At 47.7% G+C, this 13076-nt stretch overlaps 1 long non-coding RNA gene across 1 annotated transcript; it reads right to left on the bottom strand.

Annotated features, from left to right (window-relative positions):
* Nucleotides 1–1290: 1290 nt before the first annotated feature.
* LOC135376058 (uncharacterized) lies at nt 1291–1982 on the bottom strand. The gene is made up of 2 exons (XR_010417516.1): nt 1820–1982; nt 1291–1467 (listed from the first exon to the last, which is right to left on the bottom strand). It is a non-coding gene; the product is annotated as an uncharacterized LOC135376058 (long non-coding RNA).
* Nucleotides 1983–13076: the final 11094 nt, after the last annotated feature.

Here is a 13076-nt window from a genome sequence, read left to right as displayed (position 1 = left end):
CTGCCCTGGAAGTTCTAAATACGCTACTTTAAGAGCAGCTCCTTGCAACATTAGCACTCGACCTATTTCGGCATTATTATGCATGAACCTCTTCTGAAACTTCGCTCCTGTATCTTCGCTCGACGATGCGCTGATGAGAAACATTCTGATTTGTACGAGATTGAAACGTGCGCATGTCCGGTTATCTTTGCCACAACTTCTAATGTAATCAGTGAAATGTAAATAAATAGTCACTCAACTCAACTAGAATGGTCTAGAGAGATCTATGTAAACATCGAAGTTTCATGCACGTACCGCGCAAAGGGTGACACATACACTCAATGTACATTTCTCAAATATAGTGTCCTTGTGAAGCCATCGTGCTGCTTTCGCCGTCCTCTGGATAATATTCGACCCTTTGGGTTCGTGCTACTATTTAGTAGCACGAACACCACGGGCGGGCGTCACAATAAAAACGTGAATATGGACCAGTTAGCTTCTCTAGCGCTTGCATGGTCATTACACGCACCGCAGTCGGACACTGAAACGTTGGCACGCTCTAACTTTTATTATGCAAGGACAAAAAAAAAAACCATCGACTCTCTGTGCACTCACATATGATATACAGAAACATGTGCCGACTAAGTTTGAAGAATTTTCGAGGTGTTTTTTTAGATATGAGCGCTCAAACTCCTTTTTTTTCAAATGTCATGTGTTGTAGACGCCCCCATGCGTGACAACAATCTGGCTTAGGCTCTTAAATTTTACATCGAATTATAGAGCTCAGTCTCCGCTAGACGGCGATACCTTTCTCGTTTCAATGCCATGTACACGAGTGCCGCAATAGCCGCAAGAATATGAGCGATTTTCGTAGTCGCCATCCACGTTGCATATTTTTAGCTGGGCGCACTATATTTTAGCTGGGCGCACTATTTTTAGCGCACTATGGTCCGCTGCTCCGAAAAGCATGATATTCGGCTATTTTTTCCGGTGGGATAACAGTAGTATTGGATAAACACGACTTAACGAGCAACATGACACCTTCATCCTCTCTCACCCCCCCTGTTACCCCCAATTTTGCAATTTGCACCCCCACCAAATTTTTTAAAAATTTTTTTTTCGATTTTTTCACTTAAAATCGCTCATACACGCATAAGAATGTGATAATAGAGCGTAGAATATAATTTTCAATTAATAAATTCAATTACTATTCATTCCAACGAGAGAGAGAGAGGAGGAAAATATCAAATTATCGTTAAGTCGTGTTATTCTATAATGAGACACACGAAAAGAAGCGCACATACGCATAAATGCACTTTCTAAACTCATTTAATAATTCAAGTCATTACTATACACATTCAATTCATTAATGTGTCAGTCCAGGTTCGGTAACAGCATCAGCCCATGGGCGCCGCCATTTGCAAAGCGTCACACCAGGCAGGTCGGAAAGCATCACGTCAGGTGGCAGCACCGCTGTCATCATGGGGACTTCCGTGGAATGCAGAAAGAAACAAAACAAAAAAAGTGCTAACGAGGGGAAAACACGCGCGAAAACAGGCACACACACACACACACAAAATTTTCACCATCGCGAATATGTGCGGGCATGCACCGACGAGTATAGCAACAAGGGTCATTGACAGAATGGCGTACAAGGGAATTGCGAACATGTTTGGGCATGCACGGACAAGAATAATAACAACAAGGGGAAGACTTTCTGCTAATCGCAACAAGGTAAATCGACAAACATACACTACTCCAATACACGCTGACAAGTAATCGCAGTTAGGGGGTAGGTAAACGCGTCAACAGAAGAGGAAGTATTAAAACGACAACTCACCGACATCCAAGCATATCTGTGTGCACACACACCGCCCTCCATCTTCTTTACATGACTAAAGAGTTCACCAGCACATCAACGGTCACGATACGAGCGACGCGCCAGACGTCCGCACCCGACGAGAGGCAAACAGAAAACTGAATCTGGCGCCCTCTCCGCGGAGCATACGTCACACGCGCGCGCGCGCGCTCGCAGCGCCACCACGTCTGCCGTCGGACGTTTCGGTTTTGGTCTCGTCGCCCTTCACGTCTCGCGCGCTCGCAGCGCCACCACGTCTGTCGTCGGACGTTTCGGTTTTGGTCTCGTCGCCCTTCACGTCTCGCGCGCTCGCAGCGCCTCCACGTCTGCCGTCGGACGTTTCGGTTTTGGTCTCGTCGCCCTTCACGTCTCGCGCATGCGCTTCGAGCACGGTGGTGGCGGTGGTGGTGGAGGATTCGCTTTCGTTCTGACGCCCATTTCTTTACGTTTTTTATTTGGAAGCGCCGTATAAAGGGAGAGCGCGCTATCCGCGCGTTATCATTCAGACCAATACTTGGAAATGTTCAGTTACCACGCTTTGCAAACTTGTCCTCGTATCCACGCTTCTTGGGAAGAGCTGGAGAATGACTGTTTCAGCAAGGAGAGTCCCCGAAACGAGCTTGTCATCTCTGCTTTTCGCTACGTCATAGACATGGTGGCTTTTGGCAATATAGGAAAGATATCCCCAGGCCCCCTACAGGAAATGGTGCGTCGGATATACGCCCGTTACAAGAACGTCTCTATAAGCGTTCTGGATGGACCCTTCGGAGTGATCAGTGAATTTTTGAAGTCGACGAACACCGAATTCAACTACGTTTCTGCAGACATCGTGGACCTCCTCGCTCGCGCCGTTGCTCATATTAAGTATTCACTGCGGAACCAACATCATCTGCAAGCAGTCTACATTGTCAATTTTGTCACTGATTTATTGAAATACCGTTTAGTCATCGAAATGGAACGCATTAAACAGTCTGAATAACTTTGACGAGACTCTGTTGTTTTTTCATGGAAACATCTTTATTGAATCTAAACATATACTCTTTCCTTGAGCACGTCGATAGATGCTCGCACTCTCCCTGACTTGCTCGATCCACACGAACAGAACATTACGAGAAGATCGGACATGCCAAAAAAGGTACGGGTAATCTTCATCGCAGCGACGTCATTGCGCGGGTCACTGAACCAGCACGATGTCGGAATGGTCATTCTTTTTATACATCCATTCCGCCACCACACTGCCACGATGACCCGTGCTCCTCCCGTCTTCGTCTTTTTATCGCAGTGTCGACTTTACGCTTGACTACCGGGCTAGTGTGATGGTGCAATAGACAGTCGTTTATACGTCAATTTCACCATCGTGCTAGCACGATGACCAACCACCTTCTCTTCCTGCGCGCGCGAAAGACAGAAGCTATATTTCTGAGCTACAATTTTATTATTTTTTAGACTCTCTCGATTATTATGACAACGCGTGCACAGACTTGGTCCTTTGTTGTATTACTCAATCCCCGATGACGTTCGAGGGCTCTCTTCCGGGTTTTCCGGTGCTGCAAAAAACGAGAGTGTTTTGTTACAATGCATTGAGACACACAGAGCGGAAATTACCCTCGTATTCGCAGCTGCCGTAAGGAAAGGAACGTACGGCGTCGACCAGATAGCGCTTGTCATCGTAGGGGACCAAGCTCTTCTTGACTCTCGAAATGGTGTACATTGTTTGCTTTATGCTCTGGATGGTGCACTGCTTCTGAGAGACTGTCCTTTCATTGAACAGAGAATCTCGGTACACTTCGTGCAATAAATGTTTCCTCACCACGTCTTTCTTAACTCCTTTCGCTCTCGCGATCTGTTTGTGTGTTCCGGCCAAGAGAATGCTGTACATTTTGGCTCGGATGGCTACGACTTCCTGAATAACTCCTCCTCCCGTTTCGTCTTTGAAGTACCCCATCTGGTTCGCGTGCTCGGCGTTGAAAAGTGGATGGTCCGGTGGATAGGAGGAGAGATCTAGCTCGTGCTGAATTTTCATCAGCTGCTCTACGAGGCTCTCGCACGTGAGAGCAAAAATTATACTGTCCGTATCTCCATAGATCAACTGCACTGGACAGGTTAAGCGAGAAAAGAGCGACTCGTAAATGAAGCTGTACATTCGGACTTTGGATATCTCTAAAATGGCAAAGCCCACGTAAAGGGGGTGCGTGCATTTGATACGACGCTGTTTCATCTCGTACAAGATGCACTTGTCACTCAGGATGTGGAAATGCTGGAAGTCGACGGAACTAGCTTTTCTGAGCGCGCTTTCTTTGTCGTAGGCTATGGTGTACCTCTTCATGCGTCTCACATTTTGAATCGTTTTCCCGAACGTGCTATTTGTTATGGTCTTATACAGTAAACGCTCGAATTTCGTGGTTGAGGCATTCCTCAATGCGAGGTTTCTATGCACGAAGGCGGACAAAAAATTGTCTTGGCGGAACGAGAGGATGGCGTGAATGTGTTTTATTTTCATGCCCAACCTCACGTAGAGAGCGAGCAGATAATAGTGCACGACGTAACTTTCTTTGTCGTAACATGTCAGTAACAATTTCCTCGTGGGTGGCGCGTTCAGTGCCAATGCCTCCTTCAAGTTCCTTTGGTAGGGGGATAGTTGACCCTCGTCCACGGTTCTGTGTTCGGGTGCCAGAGGGAAGTCCCTCGTGAGCGCGTGCAGTTCTTCGGGATAGGTCAGGTCTACCACGTACACGTATCCCACTTCTGAATCGTGAGGAATTTTGAGAAAATCGATATCGCCCCAGCTGGAAGGATCGACCCACTCAAAACCTCCTGTCGGAAGATGGAAAGTCATGGCATAAGCGTACAAACTGTTTACATCTAAGTACTGAATAAATTTTTTCTCTTGTTGAGGGTCGTAATCGTCGCATCCCTCGTGATTAGCCCGACAATATCTGTGGAAGCTGTTACAAATGCCTCCCCTGATTCCCTTCTCGATCGTTTCGTACATCTCACGATCGCTCATGAGCTCGAGTTTGACTTTGGTGAGCTTCAGTGCGCTGCTCCACGCGTAACTGGCGAGGGATACGGTGCGTAAGATATCTATCCCATCCGTCTCTAGCGTAATCTTCCTGAAATACAGCACGACGTCGCAGAGCTGACAGGTGTCGAGCGTGACGTAGAGACGCGTGTAATCGCCAAGGTTGCTACATTCAAAATATTCAAAAATATCACGGGCGTACTGATAGTCCTCGTCCGAGATATCTTCATCGTTCAGGTCATTTTTGAAAGCTTCCTTTGGCGGTAGCGCGGGCAAATCGTACGCTTCGAAACTGTCGACGAAGGTGTACGGATAAACGCCTTTCCTTAGGAGACAGCGGAAACGCTCATCAAACATTTGACGCGTACAAAGGAAGGCGCTTTCGCCACCGCTCGTAAGTAGCGTTTCCACCAGGTTCGACAAGGAGAGGTTGAAAAACTGAGTGGTATCGCGGAAATGGAGATCACCAATGCTGAACCCTCGTATTTTTTCTGTGGTAGACGCTAAGATCCACGGTTCACCCAGATTTAGAACGTGCATGTGGCGGAGAAGGGAGCTCAAATCGTATTGCAGGTTGTGCACTAACACGACGAGTTCTTTGGTGTTACGACACGTAAGGTTACACGTATCACACAGCGTCGCGACAAAATTCGAGGATCCGGGCTCTACGAAACGGGTGTGGTCATGGTGCGACACCTTCCGCGTGTCACGGTTAAATTCTACCCCACAATATTTACAGTGTGTTGCGCATTGGTGACAAAGGTGGTCTTCCGGACTCATGACCAACGGAGAGGGGAGGCGGTTCAACCTATCAATTTGTTCGCTAAATCCCTTGAGTGCGAGCAAGCATTTTTCTGGCGCGTTAGGTCCCAAATACCCATCTGCGTCCATTATTTTTCCATCGCAACTTCGCACTAGAACGATGCAGTACGAGCTCATCCTGTGCACACTCACTGCGTCCTTAACGAGCGCATCCTTTTCCAAAACGCTTTCCGTGTCCAGTACCGCGAAATAGGGGTAGGGATGCATGTGCTGTATCTTGGTGAAGGAGACGCTTTCTCCCGCTTTTGGCATTTCCAAAATCGTTTCATTTAGGTCCTGGCATAGGCGTTCGTGGCGCTCCAACGCCTCTCTCGTTAGATGCCCCTTGGTGCATTTCTCGCAATAAAAATAGTCACTTCGTCCCATGAAAGTGCTAAATTTTCTGATTCCATAGAAATGACCCCTAACCTCGAGCAAATGTACTTTATCCGTATACAGCATAGAGGGAACCCTCCCCGTGCTCACCGTCGACGTTTGCTCGTCGAACACGTAGATGTACACGGAGATTTTGTTTTTTCTCTCCCACAGGGAAATGTCTTCGTAAGTGACTGGGAAGCAGGGCGGCCAGTACGTTACGCGCGTCTCCGGATTCGTAGGATCCGTGTATTTTCTGTATCTGACGAAATCGTTGGGGTTATTTTTTAGCGGATGTAAGAGCGCCAGCACGCTATACTTGAAACACTCATTTTCGTGGTTCCACGGTAGCTTGACGTTTGTCAGGATCCTTCTTTTTTTCTTTAAGGACGCGGGAAGTTCGATAGTGCACCCAATCCGCTTCGGTTTCAAACGTATTATTTTTAGGTCGACACATTGAACGTCTCTGGAAGTGAAGCCCGACCCTTCTCTCGAATAGTTTTCGACGCGCTGCGAGGACTCTGCGATGGCAGCATTTAACGCGCCTTCGATTTCTTGACGGTTATAAACCACTCTCATGTGAAGATTTACGTGAAGGAGGTGCGAAGTTATCCCGTCGGCTCCGTCCTTAACCATGAGCGCCTTCGAGCACAGACAAAATTTGAAAGGCATGGGATAAGCTTCCAGGACGCGCATGATTACAGGAGCTATGCTCGGTAGATAGAGTCGCAAATCGTCAACGTTGTCGTCGTGCGGGGAACAGAGAAGCGTGTACCTAGTAGCCGTTCCGTCAAATGCCTCATCTGTGACAAAAAAAGGAAGGAATCGTCTCTCCGTGACGGAGGGATGATTCTCTACGACGTGTTCTCGTAATTCTACGATTCTGCGACCCTCCACGGGGACATCTTCCCATCGAAATTCTGGGCTTGCATCTGGTGTTTCAACTCCCACCCACCCAGACAGAGGAATGAAATCTGCATACGACTGATCCCCTTCCCACATGAGTAGTTCGTCTGCATTGTCGTGCCCATCTAGGGGCTCGTCGTCGTCGTCGTCGTTTTCATCATCTGTTTGATTCATTACAAAAGACGGACTGATAAGTGTTTCGTCATCATCATCATCATCATCATTATCATCTGAAATGACTATCGGGCTGTTACCGAGATTCTCTATTCTATCCTCGTGTTCTCTTTCTACGGCCACGAGCATGGCGTCGATGGGGTCGTACTGGCATACGAGACAGCGTGGCACTGCGACCAAGCACAATCAATACGAGATTCCCCCTCTAAAAAAAAAAAAAAAAAAATACTCACTCTTCCTTCTTGATAAGAAACACTTGAGGTAGTAGTTGTTTCTGTTGATGTTGTGGTTGTTGGGGAAAGGATGGACACAGTTAACGGTGCCCCTGTAGAACTTGTGCGTGATGAAAGATTGTGTCAGCGACTATCATCCCCTAAAAGTACAAAATTTAGAACAAACAGAGCAATCATCAAACACATTCGACTTACATGTTTGTTTTCAACGAAACGGTCCACGTCGTTGAGGGATGGCCCTTGCGGGCTTGCAATAATTCCTGCGAAGACTGTCTTTTTATAGTTGACACCGCTCTCCTCTTTCTCTCCCCCTCTCAGTCTTACCGGAGTGAAATCGACACTTGCGTTCCAAGCTCCACCTTTTTTTTTTCTGTCGTAACCGTCGTTTCGATGCTCCTTGATTTTTGTTGTCTTGTTGTTGTTGTTGTTGTCACCGTAACCATTGTTTCGAAGCTCGTTGCTTGTACATGAAGGCAATTGATGTTCTCAGGCTGGAACACAGAAGATGAGGGTTCGTGTCCAGCCTCCTGTTTTCATCACGTTGCTTGTGGTTGTTGTAACCGTTGTTTCGAAGCACGTTACCACGTGCAAAAAAAAAAAAAAAAAAAAAGAAGGGAGGGTCTAGGATGAAATCAAAAGCACCGTTAGGAAGACAACTTTTCTTTAACGAGTATCCTAACCTAGCGTCCTCGCCCTACGTCCCCCGCATCATCCTCCGGGTCGTGCACTATCAACCTGCTAATATAGAATCACGAGAGTGATTATCTTGTCAAAAATAAAATAATAAAGAGCTTACTGGATTACGAATTGGGGTCCGCTTCGCCTGTGCGCGCAGGTATTCCACTGGAAGATCAGGGAGTGCATAATCTCCTCGATCATTCCAGTGGATAGGGGGATGGCCTCATCGACATCGAGGTCGGTGAGGTCATCCACCAGGCTCCTGGGCACTGACACAAGGTTCTGGTATAACGGGTGGCGATGTTGACCCCTGCCCTCCCATTCCTCCCTGTAATAGGCGAGGAGGATGGTGTTGAGGGCCTCCTCAACGGCGTCGTCCAGGGGGAAAACGAGGAACTCCAAAAAGTCCTCGAAGACCACCCTGGGGACGTCGTTGTAATCCACGAGTTGGAAGAACAGCGACACGATACCCAGGATGGTGTACCCTATGCAAATGTTAAATAAATAAATAAATAAACAACACTTTCTATGATGATGAGCACTCACCGCTCGACGGCTCCATGACCCGCAACAAGTGCGTCACACTTTCGAAACGCCTCATCGCGAATTTCGGATGGACGTTTCGAATGAAGACTAACTGGTTGACTGACTGAGTGCATGTTGGGTAGGTTGCTCCCACATATTCACTTGTCATGCTCAGGTTGCACGGTTTCGTATTCCTCTATTGAGCAGGGTTCTCACGAACGATTAGCTAGCGCGCGCGAGAGAGAGAGAGAGAGAGAATGAAGACAGGGAAAATTTTTATTCGGTATATACAGTTATTCGACCTCGTCGACGTCTCCTCCTTGCTCCTCCTCCTCCTCGTCATGTTCATCGAGGATCCAAGGGTCGTGCCTATAGAAATAAACAAAAAGAATGAAACATCGAACAAGAAAGATCTCTCGGAAAACTTACGGGATTTGCGTTCGCATCCACCGTTCGAGGATGTCTCTCCATCCCGCACTGCTCACTTGGTTCCACTGAGTGGTGAGGGACCGGAGGAGGCGCTCTGCGGCCTCAAAACTTAGGGGAAGATTACCTTCAAGACAGAGCTCTCCCGCTAAGTTTCGGGGGAGTCTAAAAAATAGCTCTCCGTCCAGTCCCCGACGCATAGCAATCTGCGTCCACTCAGTCACGTAGTAGCCCATGAAAACTGCCACCGTTGCGTCCTGAATTTCAACGTCCTCACTGAACGTGAAGCACTGAAAGAAGGCCTCCACGTCCATGCGGGGGACGTCGCACCCCGTCGCCGGTATCAGTTGGAAGAACGCTTCTACCACTGCGATAACTGTAAACCCTACAGAAATGCATGAAATAAAATAAATAAATAAATAAACAAGACGCTATACAATGTCGAACAGACTTACCAAAGAGGGGACGGATGTGGACAAGGAGGTCGAAGATGGATTGGAAACGACGAGCCATATCGCTTGGTAGGTTGGTTGGTTGGTTGGTTGATGATAGGCAGGGAATAGAAGATGAGGTGGCAAGAGGAACGGTCCATCTTATAACCGTGCTTTCTCACGCTCGCATGCATCCGGCGTAATAGTATCGCTTACGGGAAACCGCCATTTTCTCGTTCAATATGACGCGCGCGCCGCGCGCGCGCAAATTCAAATGTTAATAAGACAGTTGTTATCGTTGCTTCCAAATGATGGTTCTGACCGCTGTTTCCAAACATGTCCCAACACGTTCAAGGACGATAGAGAGAGAGGGAATAAACGTTAGTATAAATTTCGAAGCAGTAGCGACAGTTTGAGCAATCGTATAGAAAACCATGCTCAGCTTGGAAGATCCTCGTAAGTGATGGCCGTTTTGAGAAAAAAAGTTTGTTTGAAGTGTTTCGTTTTCAGTTTTCAACAACTTTGCGGCTCGTGAAGTCGGTTTCTTCCCACCTCACGTGTTTCGGGAGATTGGCAGCGCACGCTTCTTCTGCACCAACTGCGGTGGTTTGTGGTCCAAAGGTACGCTTCCTCGTTATTTTTTTTTTAATGCGTTCTATAACCAGTCACATTTTTTCAGAGCAAAAGCATTGGACGGACCGATTGATTCGACCGTTTCTCGGCTGTCGGACGGTACCGTTCGACGTGCATTGTAAAGGAATTCGTCTCGTAAAGCAACAAGAACAAGAAGAAGAAGAAGATGGAGGAGATGGATCATCAGTGTCACTCTGTGACTGAAGAAGACTGTGCGTGTATCTGTTTTTTTTGTTTTTTTAAATACGTGCTTCTTACACTCCTTTCGTGCAGATTACGAATGGCTACTGACGGGAGATCTGCCCTTGGTCCTAACCTTCAAGCCTCCTCCGAAGACGTTCTTTTTGCGGATTGGTGATCAGCTGAGAACCTGTCGTTGCGGTGGACTTTGGTCGAGAAACCCCAGCCATTGGTTAGACTCGAGCCTTCGCCCGTATTTGGGCTGTCTTCCCGGCTACGAAACCAAAGCTGGAGGCTAACTCTCTCTCTCTCTCATGTAACCTCTCACGATAAATAAAAAAAAAAAAACGGTTGTCTACTCTCATTCATGTCTCAGTCATGACGCCCGAGCAGCGGTTTGCAACCTTTGTGCAAATGCGAATGTATCGGGACTTGCTACGATTACGCGATTATATTCACGGTGATGGCTGCGAGGGTGACTTTCGCTCGATTCTCAAGACGATACCCTTACGTCTGTTCAGCACCAGTGGGAGGATTACAAAGAAAATGAAGCGATTCGTAGATTACAAGCTCGAGCTGTTGGAAAAGTATAAACGAGGACTGTCAATTGACCCGTGTCTCATCAACGCGGGTTTCAACCGACCTATCGTCCGTCGCTACTGGCTTCTCCACACATCCCTCGACGTCACGGTGACCGGCAACGACGGCGAGCGTCGGGTCAGCACGTTGGAAGATCGTCTCGCAAGGGTCTTGTGTATGTCGTGAATAAATAGACTATTTTTTACGAAACGAGTTCGCTCACGAGGAGACGTTTTATTGTTTCGTCATTCTCTTCGAGGTTACAGGAAAATATGGATACACAATTTTTCAAGCTGTAGCGTTTCGACATGCGCGTGGCTACGTAGATACAAAAAAGCCCGCAGTAAGGCGAAAAGGGTGATTGAATACACTGGTCGTTATACTCGTCCACTAGTAAAGTCCTTCGAAGGTTTGCTTCGATGGGGGGAAGTCCGTAGCTGTCGAAAAACACTGCAGACCCGTCGTAGTTTTTCATGTAAAGCACCCAGTGCTGCCCGCGATTTCTTCGCTCTTCGGTATTGATGATTAAATAGCCGGGCTTGCGTAAAACGAAGGCTTCGTCGGAAGCGCAAATGCCTCTCAGCATGGAGGAAGCGAGGGGGTTCAGGGACACGAGTTCCAAGATGTCGCTCTCGTACATTTGTTCTATGGGAAGGTGACCGTGCGGTCCTTGTCGACGCACATGAGCTTGGGACACTCGGAAATCAAGAGGACGGTGACCGCGTGTGGAAGGGCTTTAGCGAAACGTAATTGCAGGCGAACGTTTCCTTTTCGCCACTCGTTCAAATGCGAAGGAGAAGAACACTTGTCCACGTCCAAGTTGAAGTAGAGAAGGAACCCGTTCGTTTTAAATCGGTCGTAGCTATACTTGAAATGTTTCTCTCCCAGTTCTTGCAAGAAGTTAAAGTAGGGAATTTTGACGAGGTCGTTCTGAAAGTCGTACTCGGCTCGCACTTGCTGACCGTCCACGGAGAGCATCGAATGAGACAGGTCGTAATGGCGGAATTTGTAGGGGTTCGACTGGATGTCACCGAGAAAGTCGGACGTGGCGAGCAGGACGACGCATAATTTGGAAGGCACCCTTTCGGGATAAACGTTTTCAAAGTGAGCGTCCAAGCTCCCGGCACTCAAACTCCGCACTTTGGTTTCCAATCCGCGTAAGACGTAGATAGCAGGTGTGCTCTGAAGGCGCCGCTCGTATTCCAAAAACAGGGAAGGTGCCAGCGTCACCTTTTTCAAGTGTAACGTCATTTCTTTAATGTCCACCTCGTAATTGTACGTTTTCTTGTCTTTCGGGACCGATACGAGTTTAAATTCGTCGTTGTTTAATAGGAAAATGATGCGAATTTCGACGGCAGGTAGCATCAGTCGCGGCTGTTGGAACAGGTCGGTATTGATCTGACCGACCAGGTTAAAGTATTTTCCACCCTTCGTCGCTTCGTAACGTTGTTTCGGACCGCGAGACGAGACGTCGTAATCGTTCTTTAAATGTTCGTCGTCCTCGACATAGAGTCCAGCCGCGTGCACTGTTTCTTGAGCCATAGGCGTGGAATGTAGCACGACGTCCAAAATACTCCTGTAGGCGTACAACTCGTTGGAACTGACGAGCTTGTTGTTCGCATAAACGGTGACCGTCTTAAACATGCCGCTCAACAGATGGTTTATTGGGAAAACGACATCTTTCTCGTCCATTTCTTCCCCGTCGTCGCGAACAATGCGCGCGGTCAAAGACACAAAGCTACCGTAGAGATCCAAGTGCGCCCTTTGTAAATTTTGAATACAAAACTCGATCACGGAATTATTTACTCCGTTGACCGGATAAAAAAGTTGGTACGAAGTATCTTCCACTCCGTATTGAACAGAAGGGCGGTCGAATATCATCACGTCACTCGTAAGACAATGCGGTGACCGTTGAGTCTGTATTTTTCCTTTCGTTGACGTCATGACGGGAGCGAAGTGGATATGTGACCCTCTCGCTCAAAAAGAACCAAAGATGTCTGCAGGTGCTTCGACAGGTGTGGCTTTTTGTTGTCTTTTGCGGCGTATCCTCCCATTGTTCTTCCCCGAGCCCTGCATGGAATCCAACACGTCTCTCCCCGTCGCAATTGCTGTTTTTTTTACTGCGCGCGATATTCCTTCGCCGTCGGCCAAATTTCGCGCCAAGCGCTTTAACGTTTTCTTGGCGATAGGTTTTATTTGTTGCCAGATGGGTACAATAAATTTGGATATGTTGCTCAACACACCGCCACCGCGTTGAAAAAGGGGACCCGTATACA

Source organism: Ornithodoros turicata, chromosome 1 (genome assembly GCF_037126465.1).
Source record: "Ornithodoros turicata isolate Travis chromosome 1, ASM3712646v1, whole genome shotgun sequence".
NCBI classification, from domain to species: domain Eukaryota; kingdom Metazoa; phylum Arthropoda; class Arachnida; order Ixodida; family Argasidae; genus Ornithodoros; species Ornithodoros turicata.
This window is presented reverse-complemented; position numbering and strand designations above follow the sequence as displayed.